Source organism: Stigmatopora argus, chromosome 7 (genome assembly GCF_051989625.1).
Source record: "Stigmatopora argus isolate UIUO_Sarg chromosome 7, RoL_Sarg_1.0, whole genome shotgun sequence".
In the NCBI taxonomy this organism is placed as follows: domain Eukaryota; kingdom Metazoa; phylum Chordata; class Actinopteri; order Syngnathiformes; family Syngnathidae; genus Stigmatopora; species Stigmatopora argus.
In genome coordinates, this window is record NC_135393.1 from 19,513,094 (window position 1) to 19,527,706 (window position 14,613).

At 39.1% G+C, this 14,613-nt stretch overlaps 1 protein-coding gene across 1 annotated transcript in view; it reads right to left on the reverse strand.

Annotated features, from left to right (window-relative positions):
• The window catches only part of cep44 (centrosomal protein 44), a 47,718-nt gene that overhangs the window by 21,216 nt on the left and 11,889 nt on the right, over positions 1–14,613 (reverse strand). The window contains exon 2 of the mRNA XM_077605618.1: positions 2,409–2,458. The gene's annotated coding sequence lies outside the window, so the exon portion shown is untranslated. The remainder of the gene's footprint in view (positions 1–2,408; positions 2,459–14,613) is intronic.

A 14,613-nucleotide genomic window follows, 5' to 3' on the forward strand; every position in this document is an offset into this window, starting at 1 on the left:
TGCGCATCAACCAAAAGCAGGTGAATATTAAATTGTTTTGAAACAAATAATTTCAAGTATCTAATAAACGAGCGATAAAGTAATATTTTTCTTTCTGGTCGGATGTTTGTATTGTGGTTAATTCCTCGCAATGCGGTGTGTTTAAAATAATCCGTAAAGCGAGTAACGCGATTATGTCGAGATTAGTAGGCCTAATAATAATTTAATATAGGAGGCGGCCTTTTTTAACTCGTTATTTGTGGCTATTAGAGTTAAGTCAAGTTAATATTAAGTCATATTATTATGACTTTATCTTGCAATTTATTACGCACACCCGCTCGCTCTCTCCTCTTTCCCTTTCAGAGATCTTTCCGTGAACGCATCACCAAATGAAACGCACTCATCAATGTTCGTATATTAGCGAGAACAAAATAAAGAAATAATCCTTATAAGTAGTATGCCAGAATTTTGGGATGTGAACGATACAAAATAATAGAGCCATGTTTATTTATTTTATGTATTATTTAGTCCAGAATAACTTTTAAAAAAATAAAAAACGTCGCTCTGAGACTTACCTGGAGTCCAGTTTTAAGTCCTAAATGCATCACAAAAGACCCCCAAAACGCCAAAAATTTCAAGCACTTCGCAACGAGGACTCTTTTCTGGTAGATAATAAATGAAGGGCCGAGTGCACAGAGGTTTAAAGACGGGAGTCCCAAGTTCAACACCCCCCTCCATACTTATACAAAGAATAACATCATTTGAGTTTCTGTCGCTAGACAGCACAAATAAATAAAGTTGTCGTGCTGCTTTCGTTTTCAAGTTTGCTACTGTGCTTACATTGGTATTTATTTTATTTTATTTTGTTTAAATCATGCTGTTGGCTTTGCGTTGGCTCGGTTATAGTATAAAGTACATACCTAAACATATACTTTTGACTTCAATTGCATTGTTTCAATGTTATTTCGAAATGCATAAATTGTAGTTTATTGTTATTATTATTATAATTGTGTTCTTTTGGGGTCAGGATAGGGTAAATACTTAAAAAATAATTAGAAACTAAATATTATACCATAACTGCATGGGAACTGAAATTTTCTGCCCTCCAACAACACCATTTTGATTATTGAAATGCCTACAAAAACAAAGAAATAATTTAAAATTGTCGAATATTTCGTCCACAAATACTACATAAACAAGCCTTATCAAACGCGTTGGGAAAATGTCTGAAGTCTTTTTTTCCAGGTCGTGTTTACTCTCGCTTATACGTTGTGTGTGTGTGTGTGTGTGTGTGTGTGTGTGTGTGTGTGTGTGTGTGTGTGTGTGTATGTGTGTGTGTATGTGTGTGTGTAAAGGGATATCCTCTTGGCCTTGGGAAAAATCAGCGTGCGACAGACTGACAGAAAACAGACTGCAGCATCAAGCTTCCTCTCAACTAATGAATTCCTGATCACATTTACACACACACACTCTCACACACACTCACACACACACACACACACACACACACAGACACACACACACACACACACACACACACACACACACACACTAAGACAAAGGCCTTTTAAGTACTACAAAGATGGACCCTCCACGTCCCGCTTTACTCGGAACATCTAATCTCTGAAAGCGCTGTATTTTCCGTTTGGGGCCGAGAAATGATTAAGAATTAATGGCTTCTTTTTTACAAGTGTATTAAAATAAATTCGGAGCACTCCATTTGCAATTTTCTACATCATAAGTGTGGCTGGATGGTGAAGTGATGGCTTGGCTTGGCCCTGCAAAAAAGTTCATGCCTTCCAGATGCTTTGACGCTGGCTGCTCGGTTTGGAAGGTGCAATGCCGATTGTGAGCAACAGGGGGCGGAATTAAGGCCACTGACCGTGAAATTGGACGTTATGGAGCCACTTGTTGCTTTCTTATTGCCAAACTCAATTGATGTGGATAAATAGTGTAGCTTTTCATTTGTGCTCATGTATAAGAAAAAAATATTATAAAACAGTTTTAAGGGGCATTTAAATAATAATAATAATACGGAAAAAAAGGATTACGGGCCGGGAATTCCTATTTTTAAATGTCATTCCTTGAGAGCCATACTTGAAATTTAAAAGTCAAAATACATGAAGATGGGACTTTTTTAGTCATTTTACAAACCTTTTTGGACAGAGAGAGCCATAAACAATTCCTTTTTTCAAATGCCATTCCTTGAAAGCCATACTTGGAATTTAAAAGTCAAAATACATGAAAATGTGGGCATTTTTTGGGGCATTTGGACCAATTTTTAAGTACAAAAAGTAGGAGTAGGGCCCAATGAGGGGGAAACAGTCAACAAAATATTGTGCTCCTGTAGGAACTAAAGGTTCAATGAAAATTGCTATCAGAAAAACACTGTATAAACTATAAAACATTAAAAAAGAAAACAAACTTACCTGCAACGGACAAAGACAAACCGAGCGAATAAGTGGGCTCCGTGATTCATCTAAAAATAGAAGAGAAGAAAATGGCGTTCAGTTGGTGGATATTGCAAAGCAATACGATTGGCCGCAACCCACTCTGGAAATTACATTATTGAATAATTTTCTTATAATTTTCTTTCATACAAAATTGCTCCTTTTTAAAGGGTGTAGTTGGTAGTTTTTGGAGAACCGTGGTACGAATGACGGAATTTACATATAAAGTACAGTTCTACTTACGAAAAATGTTCTGGAAATTACATTATTGAATAATTTTCTTTTATTTTTGTCTATTTCTCGCATTTTTCATACAAAATCAGTCCTTTTTAAAGGGTGTAGTTGGTATTTTTTTGAGGACCGTGCTACGAATGACGGAATTTACATATAAAGTACGGTTCTACTTACGAAAAATGTTCTGGAACCAATAAAATTCGTAAGTAGAGGTACGACTGTACATTGCATCTTTGCGTTGTCTTACAAATAAACAAAAATCTAAGAGGCAAAAGCACGTGACCGACCTGCGACGACCACCGTGGTTTTACAACATGACACACATGCACACGCACACACATATCCACACACACATCCACACACACGTACGCGCACACACACAAAATGTTCAGGGTCACTTTAGTAACTGTTCAGTTTTAATTGGGTACTTATCTGAACTGCTCACGCAATAAATCTTGTGCTGCAAAAGATATTTAGTGTTCAGCTGGAGACACTAAACACAAATTAGCCATGAATATTTTTAAACACTATTTGGCGGGAAGGTTTATCTGCCTGTTGTGTTTTTTTTTTCTTCCTGAAATTCTTTTAACCACAACAATTAAACGTTTGGTCACGGTCAGTTTGGAAAACTTCATTGGCAGACTTATTTTTGCCTATAAAAAGCAGTCTAAGTCAAAATTGATGTTTAGCCACAAGCTTGAAAACACATTTTAGCCAGCCGTGAAATAGCGTGTCATTAGTTCTGTGATAAAATAAAGTTGTCTTGTTAAAGCCTTTCTGGATGGCGTGTCTTATTTTGGGTTTGTTTTATCGCAGACACATTTTTTGAGTCAACACAAAGCGAGTCAAGTTTATTTACCGTAAATCCTCGTAACTTTTTTGACGACTCCAAATGGCAAATAGAAACCGTTGAAGAGCAAAATAACAGTAAACTAGCTAACGTCTGTATTTATAAGGCAATGAATGCCATTACTGATGACAGTAATCCCTCAAATATCGCGGATAACGAAGACCAGACAAAATGAACTTAATACAAATAAAAACAAAGCCTTGCTGCCTGTCTACTGGATGAGCGACCAATCACAAAAGCCTTCACAAACTGTTTCATCCCGCAAAACTGTACCTCGCTGAAAAAGGGGCTTCCATTAAAGGACTTGGACTAAAACTGTTTTTTGGGCAAGTGGAAAGGAAATATTTTCACTGTAAGTACAGTACTTAAAGTATCTACAATTTTTTAAATATATATATTCATTGATTCATTCATGTTCTGAACCGCTTAATCCTTACTAGAGTCATGGGGGTGCTGGAGCCTATTCCAGCTGAATTCAGGCCAGAGGGAGGGGACACCCCGAATGAGTGGCCAGCCAATCGCAGGGCACAAGGAGACAAACAACCAATCACACTCCAACCTAGCGACAATTTAGCTTACCATTAGCTTAGCATGCATGTTTTTGGAATGTGGGAGGAAATCGGAGTACCCAGGGGAAACCCACGCAAGGCCAGGGAGAACATGCAGACTCCACACAGGCGGACCGACCTGGATTCGAACCCAGGACCCCAGAGCTGTGAGGTCATATATAGATTATATTTAGATATTAATACATTACAGTCTGTAGCTGTAATATTTCATAAATACAATTATTGATAATTGTACTTGCGTATTTCTGCATAGGCGCAAAAAACATGGAAAATGGTCGTAATAATAGGGATGATCCAACTTTGCGGTTTTTCGTTAATCGCAGTCATGTCTGGTCTACATTAACTGCGATATTCGAGGGATTACTGCACATCCCCCGTTCAAAGACCACCCCCAATAACTAGAGCAAAAATTTACACCGATTAATCACCAAACCGAGAAAAAACAATTACAGTAATACCTCATTTATGGTGGTTGATAAGGTCCAAAACTAACCGCGATTTGGGGACATTGTTTTTATCCAGTCTATTGAAAATCATTTGGACTTTTTAAGCCTATTATTTAAATCCCAAAGCTTTTCTCTAATGGCCAGCCAAATCATTTCAATTTATGACTTGCCTTTTCCCCCCCATTTCATGTGTATTATTGTTCGTACACTATACACTTTTCATATTTATACGTGGGAAACTACAAGAGTCGATCCACCAAGTGCTGAGATATGACTATATAAATATATCCTTCCATTTTTTTCCCTTTGTAGTGGACTGATAACCCATAATTGCAATATTAGTTCTCTCTCTTGCATTTATTTTTTTAGTTGAACTTCAAAAGGGAAACAATCGAGGGCAGAAATAGTTTTATTTGTATTCTCTCAGCATTTTTCCTGCGTGTGTTTTAAGCCCGGACACATACTAGAATATTTTATTTGTATTCTATTGGCTTTTTTTTTTCTGCTTGTGTTTTAACATACTAGAATATCTTAAACAAAGAGAGTCATCTCGCCCGAACATCTGTCGGAGTATGTTTTATGGCTGTAGTGTAAACAATGACGCGTCCACTGGTGCGCAAACACAAAGGCAGCGAAATGGGATGTATCAATTACATCTTGACCAAATTCAGTTAACCTTTTGTTTCTCGGGCCACAGACGCGGGACCAGCGCCAGTCACAATGCAACACACACAAACGGCTCGGCGCTAAGAAGAACACACGCCAGGGCCCGTTGGTATATGTTAAGTGAATTAAGCGCGGTCCAGAGACTGGCCTGGACATCATCATGGAGGCATCTGGTCAGCACTGATCCTCTTTTCTGGACGCGTCTCGTATCTCTCTCCTATTTGTCTCCCGGCCGCGGGACATATTCCCTACACGAATTCTTTTTAACATGTCAATGGGATCCCACAACGCACATGCTACGTGCTACTATACGCTACGAATAAAATAACATGCGATATTCCTGAAGAAAATCATCTGCAAGCTGGTTTCAATCCATATTTACGGTAATGTTTAGCGATATTACTCAACAGGAGGGAAAGCACATTTTTTAAAAACACAAATAAAGGCATTTTGATAGCTAATGATCCTTCAAAACAACGTCCTAAGTCAGTAAATAGCTAATCAGATACAGTTCTTTTATAAATCAATTTCATCCAATAAATTCATTTGGAAGTTTGTTCTGATTCATATTCACGGTTCACGGTAATTTTATGAGCAACAGGAGGACAGCGATATTTTTGAAAAAGGCTTTTGGATAACTATTGACCCATGAAAACAAGGTCTTAAGTCAGTAAATAGCAAATCCAATACATTTCAATGGGAAATCAGTTTCATCCAATCAATTTCTTAGAAAAAAAACGTCTCATTTACGCATAAATTGCATATAAAGGGGTATACATAAACTAAATATCTGTATATGGGCAGTGGTGGGTAGCCGTGGCGCACCATTGGTGTATGAAAGGGTGCTACAGGCATGGAAAATCTCAAGATAACGTCATTATGTGGTAAAAAAAAATCCATAAATGAAGCGCTTCGTTATTAAAGCTCCATGGTTGAAACTGATTTTTAAAAAGTAGCGGCCTATAGTCCGTAAATTTCGACATGCTAATAAAATGAAAACAACGATCTCCAAAGTATGAAGGATTGGTGGAAATTGAAAAATGAATGCAAGATATGAAGTAGAGCTGGGTAATAATACCATATCAATGATGAATCCTGATCAATGCAAAAATTAAAATAAATAAATGAAAACTAAATGATGACATTGTATTATGCCTAGTCTTCTTTAAAAAATAAAATAAAAATATGAATTGACACAAACTGTAACCCTTGAAATTCCCTTCAATTCTCCATTACAGTTAAAAAAAATCCTCCTTTTAATTCAACCATTATTTGTGTTTATATTGCGTGCGCCTGTAGGCAAACGCATGTTAGTGTTTGAGTGCAACAGATATGACACGCTATCTTAACAAACTCTTTCCACGGTGAGGTCACTCACACACACACACACACACACACACTCAAGTCTCGTGTTTGTGTGTGTGTGTGTGTGGGTGTGCGGATATGTTTTGAGAGTGCGCGGTGGAATAATTCAACACACTGTTGGACCCACCGTCTGGTTCCCATGGTATTAGTCGTGGTTGTGCGTTGCGAGAGATAGTATAGGAAAGTGTGTGTGTGTTCGTGTGTGTGTGTTCACGTGTGTGTGTGTGTGTGTGACACAGAGAGGTGCCAGTGTTATCAGCAAAGCAGTAGAAGGTTATGCTACACTAACAGGAATGTCTGCCGTCAGTCTTGACACAGTTCAGCTGCCCGACTCTTGTTTCTCTCCCGTACATACGCGTGCATAAATTGGCTTAAGCGCTTGTAAAAAAATTGTTTTACATATTGTCTCTTGTGTTTGATGAGGTTCAATTTTATTGCGAATATTTGGAATTCATCCATGCCTCCGTTGATGTATTCGAGATCGCTCATCCATGTAGGAATCTTGAATTGAGGCCCTTTTAATGATTCAAAAACATATGGAAGTCATTGACTGTCTGTTTTTTTTTAACGATTGCTACTAATAATTTAATACGCTACTTTATGATAAAGTTTACGTAACATGATTGTTAGATAAATTATCTAACAATCATGTTTTGAGAGAGAGCGGACCGGTGGGTGAGTGGTTAGCATGGCGGTCTCGTAGTTTCGGGGTTCTGGGTTTGATCTCAGGTCAGTTCTCGCGGTGGGGAGTTGGCATGTTGTCCCCAAGCTTGCGTGGGTTTTCATCGGGTATTCTGATTTCCTCCCACCGCCCCAAAACATGCAGCGTAGGCTAATTGTATGCTAAATTGCTCCTAGTTTATGATTTGTGCCCTGTGATTGGCTGGCCATCAATTTAGGGTGACGCCCACCTACTGCCCACAGTTGGCAGGGATAGGCTCCAGCACCCCTTGCGACCCTTGAGGATAAGCAGCTCAGAAAATGATTGATTGATCACATTTTGATGTGCTGAAAAAATAGGAAACATTGGATTGAACCCTCGATCTCAGAACTGCGAGGCAGACACACTAACCACTCATCCACTGCACTGCCCGGATAATAACATTAACACTTCTTTTCATTGGACTCCTGCATGCGTAATTATTGATAAGCAAAAGCGTAACAATGTTCTTAAAGGAATTCAGAGAATTGTTGTGCTTTAAAAGTGGTGAAATGACCGAAAAAAAATGGCAGACATTTTCACATTTTTTGACTTTTAAATTCTGTCTGCTGCTTTCACGGAATGAAATTTGAAAATATGAATTGTTGACGTCGCTCTCTTTGTTGAAAAGGTTCGAGGATAACGCGCGTAAACCTCCAAATTGTGCAAGTTAGAATGTATATAGCAGTACTAATTGGTGGACGTATTGGGGTGGATGAGAGGAATTTGGTGGGGGTGGCTAAAGCTAAACGTGGTGGTAATAATAAGGCTAAAGGTTGAGGGAGGGCACATTTACCTGTTTTAGATCCATCAGAATGATGGCATCCATCAAACCAAACACAGGAAACTGATTTTGTTTAACAGCGTAATCACTGGCGCCAGCCACGGCACCCCGGGTGTGTGCGCGCTCGCGCGCTCGCTTGCGTCTTTATGTGGGGCGCAATCAGCCCACCCCAAAACGGCCATGTTTTAACCCGACGTTTTTTGCCAAAAACCATCCAATAAACAACAACAAGCATTCCAATGAGAAATAAAAGTAGCCGTTAGCTTGATCAAAAATGCATTTGTTATGTGAGCATTGCTTACATTGAAGTGAATATGTATGTATGTATGTATGTATGTATGTATGTATGTATGTATGTATGTATGTATGTATGTATATATATATATATATATATATATATATATATATATATATATATATATATATATATATATATATACATATACATATATATACATATACATATACATATATATATACATATATATATATATATATATATATATATATATATATATATATATATATATATATATATATATATATATACACACATATATATATATATAGTATACATGCACACAAGGACAAAAGAGATCAGATGTGTGACTTCTATAAGCAGAGTTTTAAGGTGTCATTAAAATGTCGCTTTTAGTAGCAACCTTGTTAGGGGAGACGGGGGGCGGGGCATATGACCTATTGTCATCCATTATCCAATAAGGGCCAAAGATAACGCTCTTGTTTAGACTGCAGAGAAAAAAGAGACCGAAATAGGAATTGCCCCGAGTGTGTGTGTGTGTGATCATTTTCTCTGGCTCCAGTCTAACACCTTTAAATTGTTGTCATCAGAATCCATATGTTAAAAAGGAACCACCCACCCACACACACCCACACACACACTTGCACTAGTATTTAGCTGTAATGGGCCTCTTACCATACAAGAAAAATCCTCTTCACTCCAACTAAACTGCCAGTAATGATCTTTGTTCCCATGTTTACGCTAAATGTTGAGCTGTAGGGGTTTTTTGGGGGTACTTCAAGCTGCCCGGGTGCATTTTTCAACACGTTTCAGCAACAAATACACAACCCAAATCTTCGCCGCAAGAGCCGACAGGGATGACACGCTAACATTGCTAACCATTCACACCTACTGCAACTTTAGCGTCGTTAATTAGCCCTAACATCCATTTTCAAGTCTGAAGGGAGTACCCTGAGAGAAACCACAAAAGAACAGGCTGCGTATTTGCGTACTATTCCTTTTTGGAATGTAAACTTCTGCTCCGAGTCCATTTTTCTTCAAGTCCCTTTCCTCCCATTTGCTACTGTTCTTTCAACTCTTCCACAAAATGGCATTTTACACGTAAACACAACACGATTCGGGCCACGGTCCTCTCCGGAAAATGATCAAAGCGTACTAATTCTGGATGTGACAAACACACAACGCTAAGAAAATGATTTATTAAGCCATTAAAATGGATAACAAACATATGCAAAAGATTTTCTACTGTTGTTGAGAGGCGAGTGTAGAGGTGAGGAATGTTTGGGAACTGACAAAAGCTACAAAGACACGCACATAAACACATAAGTGAACAACTTTCTTGGCGCCCAAAATGAAAAATAGACAACCAAAGTGCAAAGCCATAAAAAAAGAAACTGCGGGAACTGACAAAATGTACAAATACAAATGCAAACACACAACTGAAGAATTTTGGGGTCCGAAATGAAAAGATTAAAATTGAAAAGCCAAAAAAAGGCACGCAAAAGGCATCCTATCTTCTTTTTCTAACCAATGGGAGGCCAGCGAAGTGCGAGAGCACCAATGCCAATTTCAAAATAAAATACAGGAAATGCATTTACCTTTGTGATTTTTTAGGAAGATTTGTAACATGAATGTTTTTCGTACCTGGAAAGCTAATTTTCCCAGTTTCGTCCTCTGAATATTTTGTAAGTAGACTTATTTGTAGGTATAACTAGATATAAAAAAATGGAGTTCCATCAAATGTATTCCTTCAAATCTCACACAGCGACCATTTGTGTGTGTGTGTGTGTGTGTGTGTGTGTGTGTGTGTGTGTGTGTGTGTGTGTGTGTGGTTCTTTTGGCTATTGTTACTGTAGTGTTAAAAGTGACAGACACAAAGGTCATGCTCTTTGACCCTGGCTTGTGCCCAGGTCGCAAGGTTAGTCATGAGGATACTTCAAAACACACACACACACACACACACACACACACACACACACACACACACACACACACACACACACACACACACACACGCCACCCTTGTTAATGGCTATTTTGTGTGGTCTATTTCTAGCATGTGCATATGGTATAAATAGGTTCACCTTTGCCCTCAAACATGGACCCCAAAAAGTAGTTCTCCCTCTCTCTCTTTTTCTCTCTCTCAATTTTAACCATAACAGGCCTCTTACCACTCATCAAAAATCAATTTTGCATCAACAAATCAGCAAAACCAAAACACCCACGAATGACCTTTTGACCCACATGTTTTCTTAGTGTGCGATTTTTAATGGTGACGTCACCGTATCTCGAAACACAAACTTTTTCCTTTTCTCCCTCTTTTTTTCAATGCACCTACATCTTTCCTCACAAAAATCCAATGAATATACCCAATAATAAATGGTAAACGGTCGATTGGTCGCCGATCTTTTGGTCGCCGGTCTTTTGGTCGCCCGGAAGGTCATTGATAATTACCATTTAAATCGTTGCTCAAATTCCCTAAAAACAAACTGCGAATGACTAGTCATACTTAATGCCCTAGTCATTATCAGGCTAAAGAAAAGCTCCAAATTTCCTGGACTTTTATTGTTTTTTGTTGGAGAACTTGTTCTTGACCCTGACGGACGTAGCTTCTTAAAGGGACAGCGCATGTACATACAAACTCTGATACACTCACACGTGGGCTCAGTGAAAGTGCTCATGGCCATTGTTGGCTTTTATTCATGCGTAGACCGTCTTGTTTTACCTTGTTTTGTTGCCGGTCTTTTGGTCGCCGGTCTTTTGGTCGCCCGTTGTCGCAGTCCGGGCGACCAAAAGACCACGACCAAAAGACCCGCGACCAAAAGACCCGCGACCAAAAGACCGGAGACCAATCGACCGCACACGATAACAAATACACTTAGATTCAATATTACTCAATCCCCGTTGCATGACCATAAAAAAATCAACCATCTTTAGCATACAAGAAACAATCCTGAAAGTCAACCAACCGTATCAGACATCATCTGGCGTCACTACCTGGATTTGTGACCACCAGTCGTCAAACCTTGAGCTACTAATTCAAATTAGCCGCCTATTAGTTCGCTACCTCAACACACACACACACACACACATCATCCCCTCACCTGCACACACGCAACACACACACACACACACACACACACACACACACACACACACACACACACGCACTTACACACAGGAGCCTGTAGGGAAACACATTTAGATGAAAGCAGTGGTTTTATCTCCTTCCCTCAGCAGGAAACTAGCAACTACTATTGCACAAATCAAACACACACACACAGTATAGTTGATGAGTTGTGTGGCAGATATATGGGCTGGAATGTGGAGAATATGGGAATAACCCGTAGCTTTTCCACCAAGAGGGGGTTGGGGGATATACCTTTAAAAGCAGGAAATGGGCAACCGGCTAGCGAGCAGAAATGGCGGCGGCACGAGCGCGGCGCGTCCGTTATTGGGGTGCCGTGACCATTGACGACTCGATGAACGTATGGCATTAACGAGGCATCAAATTAGCAGCGGGAAAATGATGTGTGGGAAATATTTGGATCACAATTGACTGTTGCTAATTCAAAACCAAAGCAACGTTAAAAAGTCATCATAACATTACAATGTGTAAGCGACAAGATAAGATGCTTAAATTTAGTTTTTTCAAATTTCAAAACTCTTTTTTTCTACATAAATTAAATCTCACCAAGACTCCATCTTCAGGAACTGCTGGATAATTAAAGTTTGAAGCCCCCCCCAAAGTCTCCAGGTTAAGAAAACCCAGCAGTATTAATAGAAATAAATGCCATTGCCAATTAGCTTTTTTTGTACTCATTGGCTAAAACGTCCACGCGGCCAAAATATACAACGTTAACGTGACGTTTGGTCAAAATACGAAGCATTTGGTGAACTTTTGTTCATTGAACTCATTTAGGTAGACCAGTGCAGACAGGATCTAAAAATCTGGGTGGGCTCTGTCTCCTCTAATCAAAATCATTGGCGGTGGTCACCTGATCCTCATAAAAATACATGTAAAAAACAGTTTATTAGCAACCCTTAAATGAACTAGGCATGTGTGTGTGTAAGTGTGCATGTGTGTGTGTGTGTGTACACTTGTGTATTTCAGTTACAGTGTCCCTGCGTCCAATCTGATTTATTTTAATTTTTTCTCAGTCATTAATTTCTTATGATGTAGTTGATTTGCTTTTAAAAAAAGGTTAGGAAAATTAAGTTTTAGGTTCAGTCCAATCATCATCCGCACGATTTAATTTTAAAACAAAATAAGTGTAAAAAGGGCACTGTGTGAGTACTGAATTAAGATAGTCAATTAATTTCCAATATTGGTTTTACTTAAGGTTCATCTGTTGTGGCTATTTCATCGCGCTAATGAATGGCTGTCCCGGGCTTGTGTGGGTTTTCTCCGGGTACTGCGCTTTCCTACCCACATCCCAAAAACATGCATGCTAGTCTAACTAGTTGAACACTCTAAAGCAGGGGTGTCAGACTCGGGTTGGTTCGCGGGCCGCTTTAAAGTCAACTTGATTTCACGTGGGCCGGACCATTTTAGATATAATATTTAGTTTTTATATTTTTATAAATGGATTAAAAGAACTGGATTAAAAGCCCTGAATATTCAGTTTTTTTTATAGATCTAAAACAATGTTTATTTTAGCTTTTTTAAATACATTTTTAGATTTTACAAAATGGTTTTTGAACTAAAAACACAGAAAAAATGGATTAAAAAATGACAATCATTAATTTAAAAGGGCGAAAATCCGGAAATGTAATATACATCTATACTCTTCATTTGAATTTGATCCTAAAACAGAAAGTCGGCACTCATCATTTACTTTTTCGGGCTGCACAAAATGATGCGGCGGGCCAGATTTCGCCCCCGGGCCGCCACTTTGACACACGTGCACTAAATTGTCTAACCCTAGCTATGATTGGTTGACTGTCTCCCCGTGCCCTGCCATTGGCTGACCACTGCCTGGCGACCATAGTTGGCTGGGATGGGCTCCAGCACCCTGGGCAAGCCTTGCGAGGATAAGCAGATCATAAAAAAATGAATGCTGTTTGCTTACACGTGTTGCTGCAGCTAATTACCAAAGGTGGCGCTACTTTCTTATATAATGCGCCTAAAAAAACACAGTTTTTGCGCAGGTGGACAAATCGCCATTCCAAGTGTCGTATATTTAATCGTAAAGATGCCTAAAACGCACCACAAATCCTTTGACCTCAGCATCTAAGCATGGAATAAAAACCGATAAAAGCATCCGAAACTGGAAGGAAAACATGCTCACGACATAAAAAAAAGAACAAGATAAACACTCTCCGTATCCTTGAGGAACTTACTCCGTGGCCCCTAATATGGGCCGATCATTGTAAATTTCCTCCTGTTGGGACAGCTAGTCTTTTTCAGCAAATTGGACATGTCCTTTTGAGATAATATTTAACTGGAAAAGGACGGCGGCGTTCTTCTTCCACATCTCCCAAAAGGAGCCCTTAGCCCAGCTTCCCGCTAATAGCGGCTGACATTAGGACCAGCTATTTCGGTCCCTTAAATGGCTCTTCAAACACTTTGTTGTCCAGTCACATTTTTGGGGCGACGTGAGGGTGACACACAGACAAACTGGCAGCACAATTACAATAATAACACCACAACTACTACCGCTCCTTTACGCTTGTAGTGTGTGTGTGTGCGGGTCTGCAGCTTTAAACTATTACCCAAAGTTGGGGTGGAGGGGGGGGGGATTTTTTTTCTCCTTAAGACCCTGACCTCAGTGGTGTTGCACGCACACACACACACACACACACACACTCACTCACACACACACACACATCCTGTGTTTAGCGACTGCAGTAAAGCAAAAACAGTCCATCTAGGACTTAAATTGTGACACTTCCTGGTTATTCCACTTTCATGGTTTGCTGAATATTTGAACATGCTTTATTTTCTGTTTTTAAGGGCTTAGGAGGTATTGAGCTAAATAGGTGCTAATGACAATAATAAATTAATCTATAATCCTTATAAAACGTGATTTATGGGTGTGAGTGGGTGTGTATGTTAAGATTATTTCGCTACGTTTGTCCAAATCGTGTGACGTAGAGAGTTGAATTTTTTTATGGTGGCCAGAAACGGTTGTCGGATCCTAATAGACGAGTGATTGAATTTCTTCACGTTTTCTAAGTTTGTAAATTCAATCTTTTATTTGTTAAACAACCATTTTTCAAAAGAGAACTTTTTGAAAATCAAAAGAGATTTTTTTTAATAGCGCAACAATTGTCTTTTGGTTCTAAACAAGCAGGTGGGACCAGTGAAG